Raw genomic sequence first — 26,642 nt, 5'->3', positions numbered from 1 at the left:
AGTACTGGCCTTCTGCTCTAACACTCCACATCTTTGGCTGATAGTAAGCGCCCCTTTCCTTATAGCTGCATCCCAGCTACCCTTATCAGATAGTCTAATGCCCAGGTAATCGTATTCCGTTACCCTCTCCAAGAGGACTGAATCCATCTTTATATTTGCTTTGAGCTTCTTGTTCGGGGCGCTATATATCATGAGTTTGGTTTTCTTGGCATTGATATCCAACCCGTAATCTCTACAAAATACACAGAACTGGTTAACCAGATTTTGGATTCCCATGGATGTTTTGGCCAGCAATATAGTGTCATCCGCATAGAGTAAGCATGGCACTTTGATCCCGGCCAACTTTGGGGAGTCATTAGTACAATTTGCTAAATAATTAATACAATTATTTATGTATAAAAGAAAAAGGGTAGGGGCAGGACACAGCCTTGTCTGACTCCTCTCTCAATAGCCACTGGATCTGTAAGGTCGCCATCCTTACCGCTCCTGATTTGTGCATAGGTGTTCTCGTGTAATCGGGCCATAAGTTTCAAAAGACCATTTGGGATGCCCATGTTGGCTAATGTCAACCATAACTGGTTTCTGGGGACCAGATCAAATGCGTCTCTAAGATCAATGAAAACTACAAAAAGGTTACCCCCTCCTACTTCCACAGTCTTCCATTTGATTGTTAGAAATCTTAAAACTTGATCTATGGTACTGACTGCTGGCCTAAACCCTGCTTGCAGATCGGAGATAGCATTATTTTCCAGAATCCATTCTTCTAGACGAGACAAGATTTGCTTTGTGAAAAGTATTTGGAAATTATCAAGTAAGGAGATTGGACGGTAGTTGGCAGGGTCGGAGGGGCTGCCTTTCTTGAAGATGGGGACTATCTCCGCTCCCATCCAGGAGCTCGGGACAGGCGTTCCTGCAGCTACTGCATTGGAGATCAGGTTCAGGTATGGGGCCCATATATCTGGGCTTGTCTTGTACAAGTCACCTGGGATTTTATCAAGGCCAGGGGCCTTTCCCCATTTCAGTGAAGCAATCGCAGCCTTGGTTTCTGCCAGGGTAAATTCAATTGGGGGGGTCTCAAAGGTCATAATATGGTTCAGTTCCCTGGTATTAACACCTAAGGTCCCAGAGTATAATCGGGCAAAGTGATCTGTCCACTCTACGGGGAGTATTGAAGCACCAGGCGAACGGTTAGGTTCTTCACTAGCATCAGCCACCAGTTTCCAGAATTTCGAGGTATCATTTGCTTTAGCAGACTCCAGGAGGGAGGCCCATCTAAATTCATCCCATCTCCTACGGGCTCTACTTAGTTCCTGTTTGTAGTCTTTCCTAGCTTTCCTTATATGATCTGTCTGGCCCCTTCTTAAAGCTCTCAATAGTTTGTGCTGTGCTTCCCTGCATGCGGCACTGAACCACCTTGCGTTGCACTTCTTTTTGGCTTTTTTAGCAATCTCTTTAGTAAAAAGGTGTTTTAAAGAATTAAATAATTGTGTGGGCTACTATAAGCCCTTTACTGTCTTCTAAAAGCTGGGGTATGCACTCCATATGATCAGCCAACTGGCTGTACACAGATGCCATTATGGCTGTGTCAGTGCTCATAGATTCCCATTTAACGTTTTGTCTATTATTGGTCAGTGCGAGCTGCTGCTCATGAATCTTGGGGCAAGGGGCTTCAAGTAGGGGTAATAGGCTCCTAAGAGATAAAATCAGTGGCTCATGATCACTTTCCTCGTGTTCTACAATGTTCATATCAACCATGTGACCCCACAACCGGATATTAAGCAAAATATAGTCTATCTGGCTCTTCTGTGTTCCACGCCTAAATGTCGGGTGAAGATCAAGGTCCGAGCGGGAACGACCGTTACAGGCCCAAAGGCCATGTGCCAGTGTAATATCCACAACCTGATGTGTTAGTCTATTTGTTTTCGGTCTTTTGCTTGACACCAGTTGGGGAATACCCCAATAGGCATCCTCATCTTTGTATAGTTCCTGAGCCAGCGAGTGGGGTTCGAAGGTGACATTAAAATCCCCTGCGATAAGAATAAAATAGGAGGATGATTTGCAAGAGAGGAAGCTATCCAAAATAGTCAATGCGTCTGACTCATATTTGCTACCCAAGCTCCTATTATAAATGTTAATTATTAGGAGCGGTTTCTCATTAAGAGATGGTATTGATAAACCCATCAGATCGGGACAGCCCAAGTCAATTGTTTCAATCCAGCATTTAAGGGAGCAACTAAGCCATATAAGCAGCCCACCTGAGGGTCTCCCTGAGTTTACCTTACTTGCTGGGACCCAATAACTTTTAAAACCAATTCTGTGTTTGGGCTCCAATGCCCACGTTTCTTGGAAAAGACATATTTTATGTTCATCTATGAATTTGCCCCATTCAGGAATACTCATTTTATTCTCCAGCCCTGCAATATTCCAGCTAAGAACGGTGTCTAGACCATCTATTTTGTCTTGGGGAACTTCAGCCGTAAGGTTCCCTCTTGCAAATGGAGTGCCATGGAGAGATTTTATACCCTTTTCAATCGTAACTATACCGGCCTCAGTTGGGTTTCCCACTACAATGTCGCCCAAGATATTACTTACCCCGTTTAGATCGGGGCATTTGTTTCAATCCAGCATTTAAGGGAGCAACTAAGCCATATAAGCAGCCCACCTGAGGGTCTCCCTGAGTTTACCTTACTTGCTGGGACCCAATAACTTTTAAAACCAATTCTGTGTTTGGGCTCCAATGCCCACGTTTCTTGGAAAAGACATTTTATGTTCATCTATGAATTTGCCCCATTCAGGAATACTCATTTTATTCTCCAGCCCTGCAATATTCCAGCTAAGAACGGTGTCTAGACCATCTATTTTGTCTTGGGGAACTTCAGCCGTAAGGTTCCCTCTTGCAAATGGAGTGCCATGGAGAGATTTTATACCCTTTTCAATCGTAACTATACCGGCCTCAGTTGGGTTTCCCACTACAATGTCGCCCAAGATATTACTTACCCCGTTTAGATCGGGGCATGGCGTAGTCAATTCGGATGCCTGGGCTGGTGGGGAAAACTCATAATTACTGGGGCCTATTAAATCCGGGGCTAGATTGATCTCATTCGCCTTACCCTCCTTGCTTGCTCCCCAAATGCAGATTTCCAAACTCTGATCACAGAAGGAAAGAGGAGAACTGTTTTCCATCCTAGGAGGTTCTAGCTGGGCAAGTGCAGGGGTTAGCGTGGAGTCTCTGTTATCTGCAGTAAGAATCTGATCGGCCTCAGGATTGCCTAACCCCATTTCATATGTTTCAATATTTCCGACCATAGGGTACTTCTTATCCCAATTTTTAAATCCTTGAGGCTGGGGTGAGCCGTGCACAGTACTAGTTTTTAGTCAATCGATCTCAGAAAGCGAGAGGGAGCTACGTCTCGACTGGGGGTCAGGCTGCATCTGCAAACTAGTGGCACCTCTGGGTGGCATTAGCGCCCCCTTAATAGCTGGTACAACTTTATGAGGGTAGAAAGCCTGAAGTCTACACAGAGATATTTCTCCCCCTAGAGGGTTAGATTGGCACACATTCAAAGAGAGCTGCTGAACATGGGAAGGTGCATCAAAGTTGATAACAATACAATCTCCCGTACCGGGATTCTTAAGTGGGCCCACCCAACCCACCCTCCTCACCATTAATATTGAGGGTATCATATGAAAAGCAAATCTAGCGTATCTGTGTAGCCAATGAATGACCTTGTTTTTCAGTTCTGTAAATGTTTCGGAGATGTTGGTCTTAAACTTGGGAACACTCGTGATAACAAGCACATAAGGGCAAGCTTCCAGTGGTAGATGTAAAGTTCTTGTGTTAGTTCCTTGATCCCTATGCATCCGATCTACTGGAGGGTGGATCTGATCAGGGGTATCTTTGTGGAATTTTGTGCCCATGTTATTGAAAGAAGCAGTTCCGTCATTCCCCCTCGAGAAGAGAGGAGCAGTCTTAGAACACTTGGCTTTTGAGGCATTGGCCAGTCTAACAGTTGGAGCCTTCACTGGTTGATATGAAGAATCAGGGCAGTGCGTTAGAGGGTTATGGTCCATGCTCAGTGATAAGGGAAGGCTACTGGCATTGTTAGCTGGAGGGCTCGAGGGAAGATTTTGGCGGGAATACTCTGAATCTGGTGTGGGAGAGATGGTCATCTGCTTGAGCTTAATGAGACCATCAAGTTTCTCCTCAATGGCTAATAGGCGAGTTGTTGTAGGGTGTAGCTTTTTAGAGAGCTCGTCTTTTATTTGATCTATTATATAAACTAATTCTGGACTGTCATTGGTAAGTGCTTGGGCTGGAATATAATCCTTGGTCCGAGTAGGTATGACATGATTGGGGGAGTTCAAGATGCGGGCCCGTTTATTCCTTAGGTTTGCCTCCCCTCGTTTTCTTTTGCCCTTTATGCTGTGCTCTAAGGTGGGTACAGATCTATCTGGAAGAGACTGTGTAAGTTCTGGAGGCTGTATAACATTTCCAACACAAAAGAATGATGGACGGAGTGCTGACAATGCAAACACTCACCCCAGTCACAGATCTGGGTTTAATCCATCGTTTTTTTGCTGCCCATGCCATTCCAGTTTGGACCCAGCCATATGCAAATCAGTCTTGACCCTGTTCCCATGGGAACAGTCCATCCCGAACTGCCAGGCCAGGTCTTCCCTGGACTGGAAACAAGCATCCTGGGACCGGTTTCGGGGTTTCACCCCTCATCAGCCAGGCTAGCTTGAATCCAATGGCATGGGAAGCACGGGACCCACGTCCAGTGGCTCACTGTGCCACTGGATTCAAGCTAGCCTGGCTGAGGAGGGGTGAAACCCCGAAACCGGTCCCAGGATGCTTGTTTCCGGTCCAGGGAGAACCAGGCCTGGCAGTTCGGGCTGGACTGTTCCCATGTGGAACAGGGTCAAGACTGATTTGCATATGGCTGGGTTCAAACTGGGGTGGCATGGTGAGCAAAATAATGGATGGATTAAACCCAGATCTGTGACTGGGGGTGAATGTTTGATTGGTTCCGCATTCCGTCCATCCAGTTACGCTATCCCACAGCGTTTGTGTTTTGCTTTGCTTTTGCCGCCCTAAGTGCGCCGGGTATGCCCAGACGTGGGTCCCAGGCTCACTGTGCCACTGGATTCAAGCTAGCCTGGCTGAGGAGGGGTGAAACCCCGAAACCGGTCCCAGGATGCTTGTTTCCGGTCCAGGGAGAACCTGGCCTGGCAGTTCGGGCTGGACTGTTCCCATGTGGAACAGGGTCAAGACTGATTTGCATATGGCTGGGTTCAAACTGGGGTGGCATGGTGAGCAAAATAATGGATGGATTAAACCCAGATCTGTGACTGGGGGTGAATGTTTGATTGGTTCCGCATTCCGTCCATCCAGTTACGCTATCCCACAGCGTTTGTGTTTTGCTTGGCTGTATAACATTTTCCAGGGTCTCCGCAGCAGACACTTGGGTAGTTGGAGGTGAGATTGCCGGGGGAGGCTGAAAAGCGGGTGGGTGAAGGGATTGTGCTGGAGTTTTCGGTGGAGCCTCCATCATTGGGGGGCGGTTAGACGGCGCTCCACCATTTCAATTTCCTTTTCTAGTGCCCCAACCGCTTTTTGGAGGAAACCGTCTAGGGTCTTGTTGTTGCCGATCTTTTCCAGGAGCACACCCCCCTTCCGTCTACCCATCTTGGCTTATTAAGACACTTTTAATCCAGCCCGAATTTTGGCAGTCTTTTTCTATAAGTGCTTTTCCTCCCCTGTTCCCACCCTATTTTCGCCCCACTGGGGCCTTGTTGAAGAGGCTAGAACAACAAAAGGGCACATAATACTGCTCACCTATGGTAGTGTGGTGTCCGGGTGACTGGAGTATATTCGGCCGCTAGTCACCGGCCTCAGTATCAGGATGAAAATGGTGTGGCCCAGCCCGGCCTTCTCCTGCCGCCTCCTGCCGTCCTCCACAAAGCGCGTCCCTCGAGGCGGGAGCGCTGGAGTAGATTTAAAGGGCTCCTGCCCTATGGAAAGTGGTGCCGCCTCCTGCCGCCCTCCACAAAGCGCGTCCCGCGAGGCGGGAGCGCTGGAGTAGATTTAAAGGGCTCCTGCCCTATAGAAAGTGGTGCCGCCTCCTGCCGCCCTCCACAAAGCGCGTCCCGCAATCATTTCCTTTTGTCTTTGCATTCTTCCAGGGGGCTTGGGGGGGTGTAACTGTTATGTATCAACATGTATTAGTGTGTGTGCTGTAGTGGGTGAGGGTGGGGGTGGGGGTGTTGCGTGTGTGTGTCTGTTTTTTCCCTCCCCCCTCCCCTGTGTCGTAGGTGCAGTACTCACCGTGGTCTTCGCCGCCGGCGTTCGTGCTCCTGGTACAGGAGCAGGAAGACTATCGCAGGTAGAATTTGGAGTTCCAGGTCCATGGTGTCCTCGTTCCTCGTGGAGTGTGATGAGGTGAGCGTTTTCCCTTTGAAATTCCTGTTTCTGCCGTGTTTTTAGCCGCGGTGAATCCGCCCCGGAAAAGGTGGCGGATTGGCCTGTCATAATAGTGTGGGCGGTACATTGTCTCCCACCTGTCTGTTGGCGGTGACCGCTGCGCTGTTTGTTTGTACCGCCATGGCGGTCTGAGTGTTAAAGTGGCTGTCTTTGTTGGCGATTTCCGCCACGGTCATAATTGCAAATTTTTTACCGCCGGCCTGTTGGCGGTCTTACCGCCGCTTTAACACCATCCGCCAGGGTTGTAATGAGGGCCAATGTCTTTTCTAAGGTACGGGGGACTCCCATCTCAACAACGGGGAATGATTCAAGCAAGTGAATCTATGAAAGTTCCAATACTGGAGTAAACATTGTTATGCCGATTAGGCCCTTCCTACCCCTGGCAGCAGAACAAACCCCTTCTCCACCCACCACTACCCCATGCCTTGTGCCATTCTGTCCCGTAATACTATTACCATGAGTTACACAGAGCTGACTCAACCCACTGATGTGCGCGCATCCTCTCATGACCCACACTGTTCAGGTACAGAAAAAGTCTAAACAGCCCCACTGTCAACATTGTCTACAGGTTGCGAGGACCTCTTTTACGTGTCCAGTTAAGGGTTCTTGAGACAGTCCACTAGATTCTCTCAGGCATGAGCCCTGTCAATCCTCGATTCACCTCTCAAAGTAGAACTTCACTCTCAAACCCTGCCATTTAACATATTCCTCCCTCCATTTAGTCAGTCTGGGACCCTTGTTGGGCTTCTAATGCATTGTTATTTCTCGATTCATAAAAATCAGAGCTATGTCCGTGAATCTATCCTTGTCCTTACAATTTTCTGGGCCCAGGAATCCCCCCAACAGACCAGCCACTGGTGAGCAAGGAATTGCCCGATGAGTAACCCCATTGACACAATCCATCACCTCTTCCCAAAGACCAGAAAGTGAGGTGCAAGCCCACACCATATGAAGCATTTCAGCCCCATGTTCACCACAACTGGGGCATTTTGACCCGGCTGTCCAATAAACCTGTTTATCTTACCAGGGGAGAGATAAGCTCTATGCAACAAATAAAAATGTATGAATTTAAATCTGGCATTTCTAGAAAGGGCGATATCACATTCAAAAACGTTCCCCAATCCATGTCTGGGATCTAAATTTGCTAGTGCCTCTCCCATTTCTCCTGCAGGTCCACTAGTGGGGTAACAATACCAGCCTTTGAAGGCCTGATAGAGGCATGTAACCACCTTTATTTGGCCCATAAAAAGTACAAAGTAGATTGCAGCACTTGTAAGAAGGGGGTTCAGTCGCACCAGCTATGCACTGTCTCCTAACCGTCTAAACCACTGATCAGTGCATTAAGAATTGACCCTTTGCGAGCCTGAACTCCAGAGATAAGTCCTCAAACAGGAGAATCTCTCAGTCTCTAAAGACACCCCCAACCAGGCCACCCCATAAATGACCCACTCTGCAATCCCCTACTAGACCCCTCCCAGAGCCACCAGTCCCAACCACTGCAGCAGCAGATCTGGTGAGGACATTGCACAAGTGTGGGTCCTTTATAGCAGCGCAGCCAACAACGAGGAGCAACCAGTAACATCTGAGGGCCTTCCAAGAGGTGTTGCTGAGGACTCAAAACAATGTGTGTAGGAGGCTGGACTGGCTTGTAGTGAGTACCTAGGGGTACTTACACCTTACACCAGGCCCAGTTATCCCTTATTAGTGTATAGGGTGTCTAGCAGCTTAGGCTGATAGATAATGGTAGTTTAGCAGAGCAGCTTAGGCTGAACTAGGAGACGAGTGAAGCTCCTACAGTACCACTAGTGTCATATGCACAATATCATAAGAAAACACAATACACAGATATACTAAAAATAAAGCTACTTTATTTTTATGACAATATGCCAAAAGTGTCTCAGTGAGTACCCTCCGTATGAGGATAGCAAATATACACAAGATATATGTACACAATACCAAAAATATGCAGTATAGTATTAGAAAACAGTGCAAACAATGTATAGTTACAATAGGATGCAATGGGGACACATAGGGATAGGGGCAACACAAACCATATACTCCAAAAGTGGAATGCGAACCACAAATGGACCCCAAACCTATGTGACCTTGTAGAGGGTCGCTGGGACTGTAAGAAAACAGTGAGGGTTAGAAAAATAGCCCACCCCAAGACCCTGAAAAGTGAGTGCAAAGTGCACTAAAGTTCCCCAAAGAGCACAGAAGTAGTGATAGGGGAATTCTGCAGGAAAGACCAACACCAGCAATGCAACAACGATGGATTTCCAAACGAGGGTACCTGTGGAACAAGGGGACCAAGTCCAAAAGTCACAAGCAAGTCGGAGATGGGCAGATGCCCAGGAAATGCCAGCTGTGGGTGCAAAGAAGCTGCTACTGGACAGTAGAAGATGAGGATTCTGCAGGAACGACAAGGCCTAGAGACTTCCCCTTTGGAGGATGGATCCCTCACGCTGTGGAGAGTCGTGCAGAAGTGTTTTCCTGAACAAAGACCGCAAACAAGCCTTGCTAGCTGCAAGTCGTGCGGTTAGGGTTTTTGGATGCTGCTGTGGCCCAGGAGGGACCAGGATGTCGCCAATTGCGTCTGGGGACAGAGGGGGTGCCCAGCAAGACAAGGAGCCCTCTCAGAAGCAGGCAGCACCCGCAGAAGTGCCGGAACAGGCACTACGAAGAGGAGTGAAACGGTGCTCACCCAAAGTTGCACAAAGGAGTCCCACGCCGCCGGAGGACAACTTAGGAGGTCGTGCAATGCAGGTTAGAGTGCCGTGGACCCAGGCTTGGCTGTGCACAAAGGATTTCCACCAGAAGTGCACAGAGGCCGGAGTAGCTGCAAAAGTCGCGGTTCCCAGCAATGCAGTCTGGCGTGGGGAGGCAAGGACTTACCTCCACCAAACTTGGACTGAAGAGTCACTGGACTGTGGGAGTCACATGGACAGAGTTGCTGAGTTCAAGGGACCTCGCTCGTTGTGCTGAGAGGAGACCCAGGGGACCAGTGATGCAGTTCTTTGGTGCCTGCGGTTGCAGGGGGACGATTCCGTCGACCCACGGGAGATTTCTTCGGAGCTTCTAGTGCAGAGAGGAGGCAGACTACCCCCACAGCATGCACCACCAGGAAAACAGTCGAGAAGGCGGCAGGATCAGCGTTACAGAGTTGCAGTAGTCGTCTTTGCTACTTTGTGGCAGTTTTGCAGGCTTCCAGCGCGGTCAGCAGTCGATTCCTTGGCAGAAGGTGAAGAGAGAGATGCAGAGGAACTCGGATAAGCTCTTGCATTCGTTATCTAAGGAATTCCCCAAAGCAGAGACCCTAAATAGCCAGAAAAGAGGGTTTGGCTACCTAGGAGAGAAGATAGGCTAGCAACACCTGAAGGAGGCTATCAGAAGGAGTCTCTGACGTCACCTGCTGCCACTGGCCACTCAGAGCAATCCAGTGTGCCAGCAGCACCTCTGTTTCCAAGATGGCAGAGGTCTGGAGCCCACTGGAGGAGCTCTGGGCACCTCCCAGGGGAGGTGCAGGTCAGGGGAGTGGTCACTCCCCTTTCCTTTGTCCAGTTTCGCGCCAGAGCAGGGCTGGGGGGTCCCTGAACCGGTGTAGACTGGCTTATGCAGAAATGGGCACCATGTGTGCGCATAAAAGCATTTCCAGAGGCTGGGGGAGGCTACTCCTCCCCTGCCTTCACACCATTTTCCAAAGGGAGAGGGTGTAACACCCTCTCTCTGAGGAAGCCCTTTGTTCTGCCATCCTGGGCCAAGCCTGGCTGGACCCCAGGAGGGCAGAAACCTGTCTGAGGGGTTGGCAGCAGCAGCAGCTGCAGTGAAACCCCGGGAAAGGCAGTTTGGCAGTACCAGGGTCTGTGCTAGAGACCCGTGGGATCATGGGATTGTGCCAACTATGCCAGGATGGCATAGAGGGGGAAATTCCATGATCATAGACATGTTACATGGCCATATTCGGAGTTACCATTGTGAAGCTACACATAGGTAGTGACCTATATGTAGTGTACGCGTGTAATGGTGTCCCCGCACTCACAAAGTCCGGGGAATTGGCCCTGAACAATGTGGGGGCACCTTGGCTAGTGCCAGGGTGCCCACACACTAAGTAACTTAGCACCCAACCTTTACCAGGTAAAGGTTAGACATATAGGTGACTTATAAGCTACTTAAGTGCAGTGTAAAATGGCTGTGAAATAACGTGGACGTTATTTCACTCAGGCTGCAGTGGCAGGCCTGTGTAAGAATTGGCAGAGCTCCCTATGGGTGGCAAAAGAAATGCTGCAGCCCATAGGGATCTCCTGGAACCCCAATACCCTGGGTACTTCAGTACCATATACTAGGGAATTATAAGGGTGTTCCAGTATGCCAATGTAAATTGGTAAAATTGGTCACTAGCCTGTTAGTGACAATTTGAAAGAAATGAGAGAGCATAACCACTGAGGTTCTGGATAGCAGAGCCTCAGTGAGACAGTTAGTCATAACACAGGTAACACATTCAGGCACACTTATGAGCACTGGGGCCCTGGCTGGCAGGGTCCCAGTGACACATACAACTAAAACAACATATATACAGTGAAAAATGGGGGTAACATGCCAGGCAAGATGGTACTTTCCTACAATGTGTACCAAGTCCTGACTTTCCAGAACCGAACAGGCGGCCTCTCCTCCAAGGTTCAGTAGGTGATATATCCATTGGTTAATACACGGCAGCTGTGCCATAAGGTCCATGGGGCTACTGCCTGCTGTTAAAAAAGGTTTTCGCTGCCAGTCACAAACGGAAGGGGTCCCATGGGATCCCCTTTCTGTTTGCGACTGCCTTAGCACCTACTTGAAGTATGCAGTAAACTGCAATTGTTTTGGGACTGCATTCCGGTTGAAAAACAATCGTACATCCCCCTGCGACTCGCTTTTAGGAAGGGAGGCCCTTGACATGCCCCTTCCTAACGGTGAGTTGCAAACCCTGTTTTGTGAGTTGGTAACAGGTTACTGACTCGCAAAATAGGGTTGATAAATGCTGCAACCACTTTTAGAGGTCGCAAACGGGTCAAATTTCCGTTTGCAACTGCTAAAAATGGTCAAACATCTGGCCTCAAGTTAGGTGCAGCCAGATTTCCCTCCGTCACTGGGTGTTGTAATTTTTTACATCACCACTCTACGTCTGCCTGCCACCAAAAGTCACTCAATCATCAGTGATTCAGATCTTGGAAAAATCTGGCAGGGGATAAGCAGGGGCAAAAATGAAAAAAAATAAGGGAGCCGGAGAAGCACCAATATCTTGGCCATGGCAACTCTACCAGCCACGGACAGCTGTAATGATTTCACAAAATCTTCATATAAGCACAACACCTGGACAGGTGCCCCAGCATTTCCATCTGGGGGATCCCAAGGGTCATGGTAAATTTTAACATGTAAATACTTTAGACAAGACCCTTCCCACTACAACCCTGCGGGTCTCGGGGTGGAGGCTTATCCCTCCAGAATGGGGACAGAAGAGATCTTTGGCAATTAATGCAAAGGCCCGAAATGCTCCCAAACAGCTCCAGAATACCCACTGCTCCTGCCAGCTCCACATCCACATCCTGTAAGAATAACAACATATCATTGCCATATAAAGTGGTATGGTGTGATGTACCCTGGACCTCCAGCCCCTGACAGTATGTCCCAAAGCATGCACAGCAAGCCAAAAGGTTCACTGCTAGAGTAGGCTTCAAATAAAGGAGCTTAGTTCACTGCACAAAGCCAGGTCCCAATCCCATTTGACATCACTTGATAGAGGAAATCCCAGCTCATACTGCCGAAAACTTTTCAATGTCTATTGCTATGACACTGGGTGTAATCCAGGCATCTGGGTTATTAGTTTTGCTGCTAGGTGTAGGAGAGATGAAAGTGAGCATCTGCACCATATGTGTACATCTGGAACAGCAAGTGACAGTGCTTAATGTGCTGGACTAGAACACAGCATGTGATGCTGTGAAAACCTAAAGCAAGAAAGTACATTTGAAAACTCCTGAATTCGTTTTCTGAGTTATGTTTTTAACTCTTCCAGACTTAGTGAATCTGCACAATGCCCCAGTGCAGAGACATATGTATCATAGGTGGAAACCCAAATATATATGTATTCTACAAATCCTGTAGAGCACTCACTCGTATATCTTCTGTGGGTGTTGAAAACCAATGCCCTTACTTGGGACATGCAACAAGAAAGTCAGCCATCTTACCTGGTAGGGCAGCATATCCAGCACTCCCTAAAACAAAAAATACAGTGAGTACTTGCTTCATAAATATTTAGAAGTGTAAAATTTGTAACAAAGGGGGTCATTCTGACTTTGGCGGGCGGCGGAGGCCGCCCGCCAAAGTCCCGCCGTCAGAATACCGCTGCGCGGTCAGAAGACCGCCGCGGTAATTCTGACTTTCCCGCTAGGCTGGCTGGCGACCGCCAGAAGGCCGCCCGCCAGCCCAGCGGGAAACCCCCTTCCATGAGGATGCCGGCTCCGAATGGAGCCGGCGGAGAGGAAGGGGTGCGACGGGTGCAGTTGCACCCGTCGCGATTTTCAGTGTCTGCTTGGCAGACACTGAAAATCTTGGTGGGGCCCTGTTAGGGGGCCCCTGCAGTGCCCATGCCATTGGCATGGGCACTGCAGGGGCCCCCAGGGGCCCCACGACACCCGTTACCACCAGCCAGGTTCTGGCGGTCAAAACCGCCAGAACCAGGCTGGCGGTAAGGGGGTCGGAATCCCCATGGCGGCGCTGCCTGCAGCGCCGCCATGGAGGATTCCCTAGGGCAGCGGGAAACCGGCGGGACACCGCCGGTTTCCCGTTTCTGACCGCGGCTGTACCGCCGCTGTCAGAATGCCCATGGATGCACCGCCAGCCTGTTGGCGGTGCATCCGCGGTCCCCGGCCCTGGCGGTAGACAACCGCCAGGGTCGGAATGACCCCCAAAGTGTCTATTGTTCTAGGAAACACAACAACAGAGTATAAAGTGTGGCTGGTTGTGAAGGAGCTGAAGGGAGATGGGTAATTTAATTAGGTAGGTATCTGTCTTGGTATTCCAATCCATAGAGATGGAGGGAGATTTGGAGTGGTGGTGTACCACAAACTGTATATCCCTCATTTGGGTGAGGTGCATGGTAGCTTGAGAACAGAAAAAATAATGAGTTTCATAGGACGTCCCATTCATGTTCAGAAATTCTGAGAGGTAAGGAGAGGTTCAAAGGTCTGAGTAGTTTTTTCAAACATTCACAAAGTTGACTATGATTTTTTTCTTCACTGTAGGAAAGTACCATCTTGCCTGGCATGTTACCCCCATATTTACTTGTGTGTCAGTTTGTTTTTGCCTGTCTCACTGGGATCCTGCTAGCCAGGACCCCAGTGCTTATAGCTGTGGACTGAATGTGTATTCCCTGTGTAGTTACTAACGATGTCACTGAGGCTCTGCTGAACAGAACCTCAGTGCTTATGCTCTCTCTGCTTTTAAAATTGTCACTGCAGGCTAGTGACCATTCTTACCAATTCTGATTGGCACACTGGAATAGCCTTAAAATTACCTTGCATATGGTACTGAGGTACTCAGGGTATTGGAGTTCCAGGAGATCCCTATGGGCTGCAGCATTTCTTTTGCCACCCATAGGGAGCACAGACAATTCTTACACAGGACTGCCACTGCAGCCTGAGTGAAAAAACGTCCACGTTATTTCACAGCCATTTTTCACTGCACATAAGTAACTTATAAGTCATCTATATGTCTAACCCTCACTTGGTGAAGGTTAGATGGCAATTTACTTAGTGTGTGGGCAACCTGGCACTAGCCAAGGTGCCCCCACATTGTTCAGGGCAAATTCCCGGGACTTTGTGAGTGAGGGGACACCATTACATGTGTGAACTACATATAGGTCAATACTTATATGTAGCTTCACAATGGTAACTCCGAATATGGCCATGTAACATGTCTAAGATCATGGAATTGTCCCCCCATGCCAAATCTGCTATTGGGGTGCCAATCCCATGCATCCCTGGGGCTTCAGCATGGACCCTGGGTACTGCCAAACCGACTCTCTGGAGTTTTCACTGCAGCTACCGCTGCTGCCAACCCACAGACAGGCTTCTACCCTCTTGGGGTCTGGGCAGCCCAGTCCCAGGAAGGCAGAACAAAGGATTTCCTCTGAGAGAGGGTGTTACACCCTCTCCGTTTGGAAATAGGTGTTAAGGAACTGAGAGGAGTAGCCTCTCCTGGCCTCTGGAAATGCTTTGAAGGGCACCAATGGTGCCCTCCTTGCATAAACCAGTCTACACCGGTTCAGGGATCCCCCAGCCCCTGCTCTGGCACGAAACTGGACAAAGGAAAGGGGAGTGACAACTCCCCTGTCCATAACCACCCCAGGGGTGGTGCCCAGAGCTCCTCCAGTGTGTCCCAGACCTCTGCCATCTTGAATCTAAAGGTGTGAGGGCACAATGGAGGCCTCTGAGTGGCCAGTGCCAGCAGGTGAAGTCAGAGACCACTCCTGATGGGCGCTTACCTGACTAGGTGGACAATCCACCTCTGAAGGCTATTTAGGGTCTCTCCTGTGGGCTTCTCGGCAGATAACGAATGCAAGAGCTCACCAGAGTTCCTCTGCATCTCCCTCTTCGACTTCTGCCAAGGATCGACCGCTGACTGCTCCAGGACGCCTGCAAAACTGCAACAAAGTAGTAAGAAGACTGCCAGCGACATTGTAGCACCTAATCCTGCCGGCTTTCTCGACTGTTTCCTGGTGGTGCATGCTCTGAGGGCTGTCTGCCCTCACCCTGCACTGGAAGCCAAGAAGAACTCTCCTGTGGGTCAACGGAATTTTCCCCCTGCTAACGCAGGCACCAAACTTCTGCTTCACCGGTCCTCTGGGCCCCCTCTCATCGTGACGAGCGTGGTCCCTGGAACACAGGTGCTGGATCCCAGTGACCCGACAGTCCAGTGGTGCATCTGTCCAAATTTGGTGGAGGTAAGTCCTTGCATCCTCTCGCCAGACAGTAATCCTGTGTACTGCGTGAACTGCAACTGCTAGCACTTCTGTGCACTTTTGCAAGACTTCCTTCGTGCACAGCACTGCCCAGGTCCCCAGCACTCCGTCCTGCATTGCCCAACTCGCTGAGTTGGACTCCGACGTCGTGGGACCCTCTTTTGTTGTGCTGAGATGACCGTCGTGCTCAGATCTTCTGAATGCCTGTTCCGGTGCTTCAGCGGGTGCTGCCTGCTTCTGCGTGGGCTCTCTGGGTTGCTGAGCGCCCCCTCTGTCTCCTCCTCCAAGGGGCGACATCCTGGTCCTTCCTGGGCCCTGTCAGCACCCAAAATCCTCAACCGCGACTCTTGCAGCTAGCAAGGCTTGTTTGCAGTCTATCTGTATGGAAACTACTCTGCATCCTCCAGCACGCCGTGGGACATCTTGTGACCAAAGGAGAAGTTCCTGGCACCTTCCGTTATTGCAGAATCTTTGGCTTCTTCCACCTGGAGGCAGCCCTTTTACACCTTCATCCAGGTTTAGTGGGCTCCTGCCCCCCCGGACACTTGCGTGACTCTTGGACTTGGTCCCCTCCCTTTGCAGGTCCTCAGGTCCAGGAATCCGTCTTCAGTGCTTGGCAGTCAGTTGTTGTTTTTCATGAATCCCCTATCTCGACTTTACTGTCTTTCTGGGGTTGTAGGGTAACTTTACTCCTACTTTTCAGGGTCTTGGGGTGGGGTATCTTGGACACCCTTAGTGTTTTCTTACACTCCCAGCGACCCTCTACACACTACACTTGGCCTGGGGTCCATTCGTGGTTCGCCTTCCACTTTTGGAGTATATGGTTTGTGTTGCCCATAGGTCTATTGTCTCCTATTGCTTTCTATTGTGTTCTACAGTGTTTGCACTACTTTTCTGTTTACTTACCTGATTTTAGTTTGTGTGTATATTTTGTGTATATTACTTACCTCCTAAGGGAGTATATCCTCTGAGATACTTTTGGCATATTGTCACTAAAATAAAGTACCTTTATTTTTAGTAACTCTGAGTATTGTGTTTTTTATGATATAGTGCTAAGTGAATTAAGTGGTATAGTAGCAGCTTTGCATGTCTCCTAGTTCAGCCTAAGCTGCTCTGCTATAGCTACCTCTATCAGCCTAAGCTGCTAGAACACCTCTAATCTACTAATAAGGGATAACTGGACTTGGCACAAGGTGTAAATACCACTAGGTACCCACTATAAGCCAGGCCAGCCTCCTGCAGTAGGGTAACTTTACTCCTACTTTTCAGGGTCTTGGGGTGGAGAATCTCGGACACCCTTAGTGTTTTCTTACATTTCCAGAGACCCTCTACACAATACATTAGGCCTGGGGTAGTGGTTCGCATTTCACTTTTTTAGTATATGGTTTGTGTTGCGCCTAGGCCTATTGCATCTTATTGTATTCTACAGTGTTTGCACTACTTTTCGAACGGTTTACTTACCTGATTTTTATTTGTGTGTATATTTTCTGCATTTGTGAAAGTGCAGAAATGCGCCATATTTCCAAAGATGTGGTGATGGCCAGCGCCAACACAGACACAGCTGCACCATAGTGTAAGGATAGCTGCATTACAGGCAGGTTTGTTTTTGGCAATTAAAGCATAAGCCCAAAACATTCCCAAAGCGCTGCAGGAAACCCAATGCTCCCACCAGGTCCACATCCCTTAAGAATAACAACGTATCATCAGCATATAAAGTGGCATGGTGTGATGTAACCTGGACCTCCAGCCCCTGATTGTATGCGCCAGAGCGTGCACTGCAAGCCAAAGGCTCTACTGTTAGGAATTCCATGATCCCCCAATAGGACCTAATGCATCCTACTGTGATTCTACATTGTTTGCACTACTTTTCTTACTGTTACTTACCTGTTTTGGGCTTGTGTACATATAATTTGTGTATATTAGTTACCTCCTAAGTGAGGTTATCCTCTGAGATACTTTTGGCATATTGTCACTAAAATACCTTTACTTTTAGTAACTCTGAGTATTGTGTTTTCTTATGATATTGTGCTATATGATGTAAGTGGTATGGTCTGAGCTTTGCATGTCCCCTAGTTCAGCCTAAGCTGCTTTGCCATAGCTACCTCTATCAGCCTAAGCTGCTCGAAACACCTCTATTCTACTAATAATGGATAACTGGACCTGGCACAAGCTGTAAGTACCACAAGGTACCCACTATAAGCCAGGCCAGCCTCCTACATTGGTGGTGCAGCGGTGGGATGAGTACTTGTAACTGATTTACCACTTTGTCATTTGGTGCTTTTCATAAGAAAATCATACACCAAATAGTGCAGTATACATACATTGAACCAAAACAGTTTACTTTTCTGCTCTAAAACCTTTCACTAAGTTTCTGAAAAGTTCTGAAAACCTTAAAAAGTTTTCCAAAAAGTTTTAAAAAGTTTTTTCCCTGTGCTTTCTAAAGTTCTAAAACTTTTTCTCTCACTGTCCTTAAACCTTTTCTATCATGTCTTCAGTCGAGGTCACTCCCAAAGTTGTTCAGGCAACTTATGAGAGTTTAAACTACAAAAGTTTGAGGGGTGTCTGCTTAGAAAGAGGTTTAAGCCTTGGTAAGAATCCAACAAAAGAGTTTCTCTTTAACCTGATCTTAGAGGATGACCAGAACCAGTCTGGCCCATCTCAGAAAAGGGAGGTAGGAGGGGAAGCTTCCCAGTCAGACTCAGAGGAGTTCCCTGAAGAAGCTGGGGAGGGTTCTTACAAAGACCTGCCATCTAGCAGGCCTCCTAGTGACACTGGTAGTGTTAGAGGGTCAAACATTAGTAGAACATCTTTCACTCCTAGAGGCCAGGTTACTAGGGTCCAGCCAGTTGAGGACAGGTGTCTCTCTGCCAATTCCCACATTTCCTCTGTGTCCAAACATTCCCAAGCTTCCCACCTTGAGGATAACTTAACGGAAAGGGAACTCAGAAAGCTGAGGTTGGAAGAGACCAGACTGAAGCTTAAACAGCAGCAGCTGACCTTAGACAGGGAATCTCTGGATATAGAGAGGGAAAGACAGAGAATGGGGTTAGTTCCCCATGGTGGCAGCGGTAGTGTTTCAGATACTAATCCTGTTAGAGAGCAAGATTCCAGAAACCTGCATAAGATAGTCCCCCCTTACAAGGAGGTGGATGACATCAACAAGTGGTTTGCTGCACTTGAGAGGGCCTGTATCGTACAGTTAGTCCCTCAAAGGCAGTGGGCTGCTATCTTGTGGCTATCTTTCACTGGAAAGGGTAGGGATAGGCTCCTTACTGTCAGGGAAAGTGATGCCAATAACTACAAAGTTTTGAAGGATGCACTCTTGGATGGATTTGGCTTAACCACTGAACAATACAGGATTAAATTCAGAGTCACAAGAGTCCTCTCAAGACTGGACACATTTTGTTGACTGTTCAGTGAAGGCCTTGGAGGGTTGGTTGCATGGCAGTAAAGTATCTGACTATGAAAGCCTGTATAATCTGATCCTGAGAGAGCATATTCTTAACAATTGTGTGTCTGATTTGTTGCACCAGTACTTGGTAGACTCAGATCTGACGTCTCCCCAAGAATTGGGAAAGAAGGCAGACAAATGAGTCAGAACAAGAGTGAACAGAAAAGTTCATACAGGGGGTGACAAGGATGGCAAGAAGAAGTATGGTAAGTCTTCTGACAAGGGTGGGGACAAAAGTAAACATTCTGAGTCTTCATCAGGCCCACAAAAATCCTCTGGGGGTGGTGGGTCCAAATCCTCTTCAAACAATTAGAAAAAGCCTTGGTGTTATTTATGTAAAGAAAAACACCAAATCTCCCACCACCACAATCCCAAATGCAACCTCTAGTGCCCCTAGTAATAGCAGTGGTGGTGGGAAGTCTACTACTAATAGCCAATCCAATGATGTAGCTGGGCTCACTATTGGCAGTGTAGTTGGGGTTGGTCTTGTTAGGGAGACCACAGATGCTGTTTTAGTCTCTGATGGTGGCATTGACTTTGCCACCTTGGTTGCTTGCCCCCTTAATATGGGTAAGTACAAGAAACTACCCCTAATCAACGGTGTTGAGGTTGAGGCCTACCTGTGGATTGCTTACTGGGCAATGATTTGGAAACATCAGCTTGGGAAGAAGTGGAGTTGGAGGCTCATGCAGCAATGCTGGGCATTCCTGGGCATATTTTCGCTTTGACAAGGACTCAGGTCAAGAAGCAAAAAGGACAGGGAAACTTGGATCCTGGAACAATGGACCAAGTGCTCCCAAAAGCTACGGGTAGAAAGGGTAAATCCCTGCCCACTATCCCTCCCTCTACAGAAGATTCCCCTTTTGAGGAAGAGGAATCCACTCCCTGTGCAGAACCTACACCAGAGGAGCTGGCAGCAGACACTGCTGAACTTTTGTGTGCAGGGGGTCCTGCCAGGGAAGAGCTAAGTGTGGCACAGCAGACCTGTCCCACATTAGAGGGTTTAAGACAGCAAGCTGTCAAACAGCAGAATGGGGATGTCACTGATAGCCATAGGGTGTATTGGGAAGACAACCTCTTGTACACAGAGTCAAGGGACCCTAAACCTGGATCCGCCAGTGTAGGAGGCTGGACTGGCTTGTAGTGAGTACCTAGGGGTACTTGCACCTTGCACCAGGCCCAGTTATCCCTTATTAGTGTATAGGGTGTCTAGCAGCTTAGGCTGATAGATAATGGTAGCTTAGCAGAGCAGCTTAGGCTGAACTAGGAGACGTGTGAAGCTACTACAGTACCACTTAGTGTCATATGCACAATATCATAAGAAAACACAATACACAGTTATACTAAAAATAAAGGTACTTTATTTTTATGACAATATGCCAAAGTATCTCAGAGTGTACCCTCAGTGAGAGGATAGGAAATATACACAAGATATATATACACAATACCAGAAATATGCAGTATAGTCTTAGAAAACAGTGCAAACAATGTATAGTTACAATAGGATGCAATGGGGACACATAGGGATAGGGGCAACACAAACCATATACTCCAAAAGTGGAATGTGAACCACGAATGGACCCCAAACCTATGTGACCTTGTAGAGGGTCGCTGGGACTATTAGAAAATAGTGAGAGTTAGAAAAATAACCCACCCCAAGACCCTGAAAAGTGAGTGCAAAGTGCACTAAAGTTCCCCTAAAGACAAAGAAGTCGTGTTAGAGGAATAATGCAGGAAAGACAAAAACCAACAATGCAACAACGCTGGATTTCCAATCTGGGGTACCTGTGGAACAAGGGGACCAAGTCCAAAAGTCACAAGCAAGTCGGAGATGGGCAGATGCCCAGGAAATGCCAGCTGCGGGTGCAAAGAAGCTTCGACTGGACTGAAGAAGCTGCAGTTTCTGAAAGAACGCAAAGGGCTAGAGACTTCCCCTTTGGAGGACGGATCCCTCTCGCCTTGTAGAGTCGTGCAGAAGTGTTTTCCCGCCGAAAGAACGCCAACAAGCCTTGCTAGCTGCAAATCGTGCGGTTAGCGTTTTTGGATGCTGCTGTGGCCCAGGAGGGACCAGGAGGGCGCAAATTGGACCGGGAGAGAGAGGGTACGTCGAGCAAGACAAGGAGCCCTCTCAGCAGCAGGTAGCACCCGGAGAAGTGCCAGAAACAGGCACTACGAGGATGCGTGAAACGGTGCTCACCCGAAGTCGCACAAAGAAGTCCCACGTCGCCGGAGAACAACTTAGGAGGTCGTGCAATGCAGGTCAGAGTGCCGTGGACCCAGGCTGGACTGTGCACAAAGGATTTCCGCCAGAAGTGCACGGAGGCCGGAGTAGCTGCAAAAGTCGCGGTTCCCAGCAATGCAGTCTAGCGAGGTGAGGCAAGGACTTACCTCCACCAAACTTGGACTGAAGAGTCACTGGACTGTGGGAGTCACTTGGACAGAGTTGCTGGATTCGAGGGACCTCGCTCGTCGTGCTGAGAGGAGACCCAAGGGACCGGTAATGCAGCTTTTTGGTGCCTGCGGTTGCAGGGGGAAGATTCCGTCGACCCACGGGAGATTTCTTCGGAGCTTCTAGTGCAGAGAGGAGGCAGACTACCCCCACAGCATGCACCACCAGGAAAACAGTCGAGAAGGCGGCAGGATCAGCGTTACAGAGTTGCAGTAGTCGTCTTTGCTACTATGTTGCAGGTTTGCAGGCTTCCAGCGCGGTCAGCAGTCGATTCCTTGGCAGAAGGTGAAGAGAGAGATGCAGAGGAACTCGGATGAGCTCTTGCATTCGTTATCTAAGGAATCCCAAGAGACAGAGACCCTAAATAGCCAGAAAAGAGGGTTTGGCAACCTAGGAGAGAGGATAGGCTAGCAACACCTGAAGGAGCTTATCACAAGGAGTCTCTGACGTCACCTGGTGGCACTGGCCACTCAGAGCAGTCCAGTGTGCCAGCAGCACCTCTGTTTCCAAGATGGCAGAGGTCTGGAGCACACTGGAGGAGCTCTGGGCACCTCCCAGGGGAGGTACAGGTCAGGGGAGTGGTCACTCCCCTTTCCTTTGTCCAGTTTCGCGCCAGAGCAGGGCTAAGGGGTCCCTGAACCGGTGTAGACTGGCTTATGCAGAATTGGGCACATCTGTGCCCAAGAAAGCATTTCCAGAGGCTGGGGGAGGCTACTCCTCCCCTGCCTTCACACCATTTTCCAAAGGGAGAGGGTGTCACACCCTCTCTCAGAGGAAGTCCTTTGTTCTGCCATCCTGGACCAGGCCTGGCTGGACCCCAGGAGGGCAGCTGCCTGTCTGAGGGGCTGGCAGCAGCAGCAGCTGCAGTGAAACCCCAGGAAGGGCAGTTTGGCAGTACCAGGGTCTGTGCTACAGACCACTGGGATCATGGGATTGTGCCAACTATGCCAGGATGGTATAGAGGGGGCAATTCCATGATCATAGACATGTTACATGGCCATATTCGGAGTTACCATTGTGAAGCTACATATAGGTAGTGACCTATATGTAGTGCACGCGTGTAATGGTGTCCCCGCACTCACAAAGTTCAGGGAATTGGCTCTGAACAATGTGGGGGCACCTTGGCTAGTGTCAGGGTGCCCTCACACTAAGTAACTTTGCACCTAACCTTTACCAGGTAAAGGTTAGATATATAGGTGACTTATAGGTTACTTAAGTGCAGTGTAAAATGGCTGTGAAATAACGTGTACGTTATTTCACTCAGTCTGCAGTGGCAGGCCTGTGTAAGAATTGTCAGAGCTCCCTATGGGTGGCAAAAGAAATGCTGCAGCCCATATGGATCTCCTGGAACCCCAATACCCTGGGAACCTCAGTACCATATACTAGGGAATTATAAGGGTGTTCCAGTAAGCCAATGTATATTGGTAAAATTGGTCACTAGCCTGTTAGTGACAATTTGGACAGAAATGAGAGAGCATAACCACTGAGGTTCTGGTTAGCAGAGCCTCAGTGAGACAGTTAGGCACTACACAGGGAACACATACATATAGGCCACAAACTTATGAGCACTGGGCCCTAGCTGGCAGGATCCCAGTGAGACAGTGAAAACACCCTGACATACACTCACAAACAGGCCAAAAGTGGGGGTAACAAGGCTAGAAAGAGGCTACTTTCTCACAGCCAGGAAATTGGTCATTCCCTTCCAGTACAGAGAGTTTCTTCTTACCCTGGCACATGACATTCCTTTGGCTGGGCATTTGGGCCAGACGAAAACTTGGGAGAGACTTGTCCCCCTGTTTCACTGGCCTCATATGTCAGAGGTCACAAAAGAGTTTTGTTATACTTGTGTGACCTGCCAAGCCAGTGGCAAGACTGGTGGCACATCAAAGGCCCCTCTAATTCCACTTCCAGTGGTTGGTGTGCCCTTTGAAAGGGTAGGGGTTGACATAGTTTCCCCCCCTGACCCTTTAACAGCTTCAGGCAATAGATTTATCTTGGTGGTAGTGGACCATGCCACAAGATATCCTGAAGCCATCCCCTTGGGGACCACTACAGCTCCTGCAGTGGCAAAGGCCCTCCTGGGAATCTTTTCCAGGGTGGGTTTCCCTCAGGAAGTGGTGTCAGACAGAGGTAGTAACTTCATGTCTGCATACCTCAAACCAATGTTGAAGGAGTGTGGTGTAACTTACAAGTTCACAACTCCTTATCATCCACATACAAATGGTCTGGTTGAGAGGTTTGGTAAAACTCTCAAAGGTATGATAATGGGACTCCCTAAAAAACTCAGAAGGAGATGGGATGTCCTGTTACCTTGCCTCCTTTTTGCTTACAGGGAGGTACCCCAAAAAGGAGTGGGCTTCAGCCCCTTTGAATTCCTCTTTGTGCACCCTGCAATAGGTCCTCTTCCTCTTGTGAAAGAGGGTTGGGAACAACCTTTAAAAGCTCCTAAATAGGACATAGTGGACTATGTACTTGGCCTAACATCAAGAATGGATGAGTATATGAAAAAGACCAGTAAAAACCTTCAGGCCAGCCAGGAGCTCCAAATGCAATGCAGAAGGTGTGGGTTTTGTAGCCTGTGCACTTCAGGACAAATGGAGTGGACCCCATCTAATTGTTGAAAAGACGGGTGAGGTTACCTATTTGGTAGACCTAGGCACTGCCAGGAGTCCCCTTAGGGTGAGTCATGTCAACCGCTTAAAACCCTACTATGACAGGGCTGATCTCACCCTGCTCATGGCAACAGATGAGGGACAGGAAGAAGAGAGTGACTCTCTCCCTGATCTCTTCTCCACCACTGAAGCTGATGGCTTAGTGGAGGGAGTGGTCTTAGCAGATTGTCTTAATGCTGAACAGAAAGACAACTGTGTCAATCTCTTAAGTCAGTTTTCTGACCTCTTTTCACTTATACCAGGTACTACTTCTTGGTGTGAACATACAATTGATACTGGAGACAGCCTGCCTGTCAAAAGTAAAATTTATAGGCAGCCCAACCATGTCAGGGACTGCATTAAACAAGAGATACAGAAAATGTTGGACTTAGGGGTGATTGAGCCTTCAGAAAGCCCCTGGGCTAGCCCAGTTGTGCTTGTCCCAAAACCTCACACCAAAGATGGAAAGAGAAAGATGAGGTTTTGTGTAGATTATAGAGGGCTCAATCAAGTAACCAAGACAGATGCTCACCCTATACTCAGGGCAGATGAGCTCACAGATACACTGGCTTCTGCCAAGTATCTAAGCACTTTTGATCTAACTGTAGGGTATTGGCAGATTAGGTTATCAGAAGGTGCTAAACCCAAGACTGCATTTTCAACCATTGGAGGGCACTACCAATTCACAGTGATGCCCTTTAATTTGGAAATTGCACCTGCCACTTTTCAGAGGCTGGTGAACACAGTCCTGCAAGGGTTGGAAGCTTTTAGTGCAGCATATTTAGATGATATTGCTGTCTTTAGCTCAACCTGGGATGATCACCTGGTCCACCTATGGAAAGTTTTGGAGGCCCTCCAAAAGGCAGGCCTCACTATCAACGCTTCAAAGTGCCAGATAGGGCAGGGGAAAGTGGTTTATCTGGGCCACCTGGTAGGTGGAGAACAGATTGCACCACTACAGGGGAAAACCCAGACTATCATGGACTGGGTTCCCCATACAACTCAAACCCAGGTGAGAGCCTTTGTAGGCCTCACAGGGTACTATAGGAGATTCTTAAAGAATTATGGTTCCATTGCAGCCCCTCTTAATGATCTAACTAGCAAGAAGATGCCTAAGAAGGTATTGTGGACAGCTAGCTGTCAAAAAGCTTTTGAGGAGCTCAAACAGGCCATGTGCTCTGCACATGTTCTAAAAAGCCCTTGTTGCTCAAATAAATTCATTCTACAAACTGATGCATGTGAATTAGGGGTTGGGGCAATGCTATCACAACTGAATACTGAGGGCCAGGATCAACCTGTTGCTTTTATCAGCAGAAGGTTGACCCCTAGAGAAAAGCGTTGGTCTGCCACAGAGAGGGAGCCTTTGCTGTGGTCTGGGCACTGAAAAAGTTGAGACCATACCTGTTTGGTACTCACTTTATTGTTCAGACAGACCACAAACCTCTACTTTGGCTAAAACAAATGAAAGGTGAAAAACATAAACTGTTGAGGTGGTCCATAACCCTACATGTAATGGACTATACAGTGGAACATAGTCCTGGGAGTACCCACTCCAATGCAGATGGACTCTCCAGATAGTTCCACTTAGACAATGAAGACTCATCTGGGCAAGGTTAGCCTTATTGTCTTTCGTTAGGGGGGGGGGAAGGGGGGGTGTAGGAAAGTACCATCTTGCCTGGCATGTTACCCACATTTTCACTGTATGTATGCTTGATTTTGCCCATGTGTCACGGGGATCCTGCTAGGCAGGACCCCAGTGCTCATAATGTATGCCCTGTATGTGTTCCCTGTGTGGTGCCTAACTGCATCACTGAGGCTCTGCTAACCAGAACCTCAGTGGTTATGCTCGCTCTGTACAAATTGTCACTAACAGGCTAGTGACCAATTTCACCAATTCATATTGGCATACTGGAACACCCTTATAATTCCCTAGTATATGGTACTGAGGTACCCAGGGTATTGGGGTTCCAGGAGATCCCTATGCGCTGCAGCATTTCTTGTGCCACCCATAGGGAGATCTGACAATTCTTACACAGGCCTGCCAGTGCAGCCTGAGTGAAATAACGCCCACGTTATTTCACAGCCATTTACCACTGCACTTAAGTAACTTATAAGTCACCTATATGTCTAATTTTACCTGGTAAAGGTTGGGTGCTAAGTTACTTAGTCTGTGGGCACCCTGGCACTAGCCAAGGTGCTCCCACATTGTTCAGGGCAAATTCCCCGGACCTTGTGAGTTCGGGGACACCATTACACGCGTGCACTATACATATGTCATGACATATGTATAGCGTCACAATGGTAACTCCGAACATGGCCATGTAACATGTCTAGGATCATGGAATTGTCACCCCAATGCCATTCTGGCATTGGGGAGACAAATCCATGATCCCCCGAGCCTCTAGCTCAGACCCGGGTACTGCCAAACTACCTTTCCTGGGGTTTCACTGCAGCTGCTGCTGCTGCCAACCCCTCAGACAGGTTTCTGCCCTCCTGGGGTCCAGCCAGGCTTGGCACAGGAAGGCAGAACAAAGGACTTCCTCAGAGAGAGGGTGTTACACCCTCTCCCTTTGGAAAAAGGTGTCAGGGCTGGGGAGGAGTAGCCTCCCCCA

This window comes from Pleurodeles waltl, chromosome 7, assembly GCF_031143425.1.
Source record: "Pleurodeles waltl isolate 20211129_DDA chromosome 7, aPleWal1.hap1.20221129, whole genome shotgun sequence".
NCBI lineage: Eukaryota > Metazoa > Chordata > Amphibia > Caudata > Salamandridae > Pleurodeles > Pleurodeles waltl.
The sequence above is the reverse complement of the archived record's forward strand: the minus strand, read 5'-3'. Positions refer to the sequence as shown.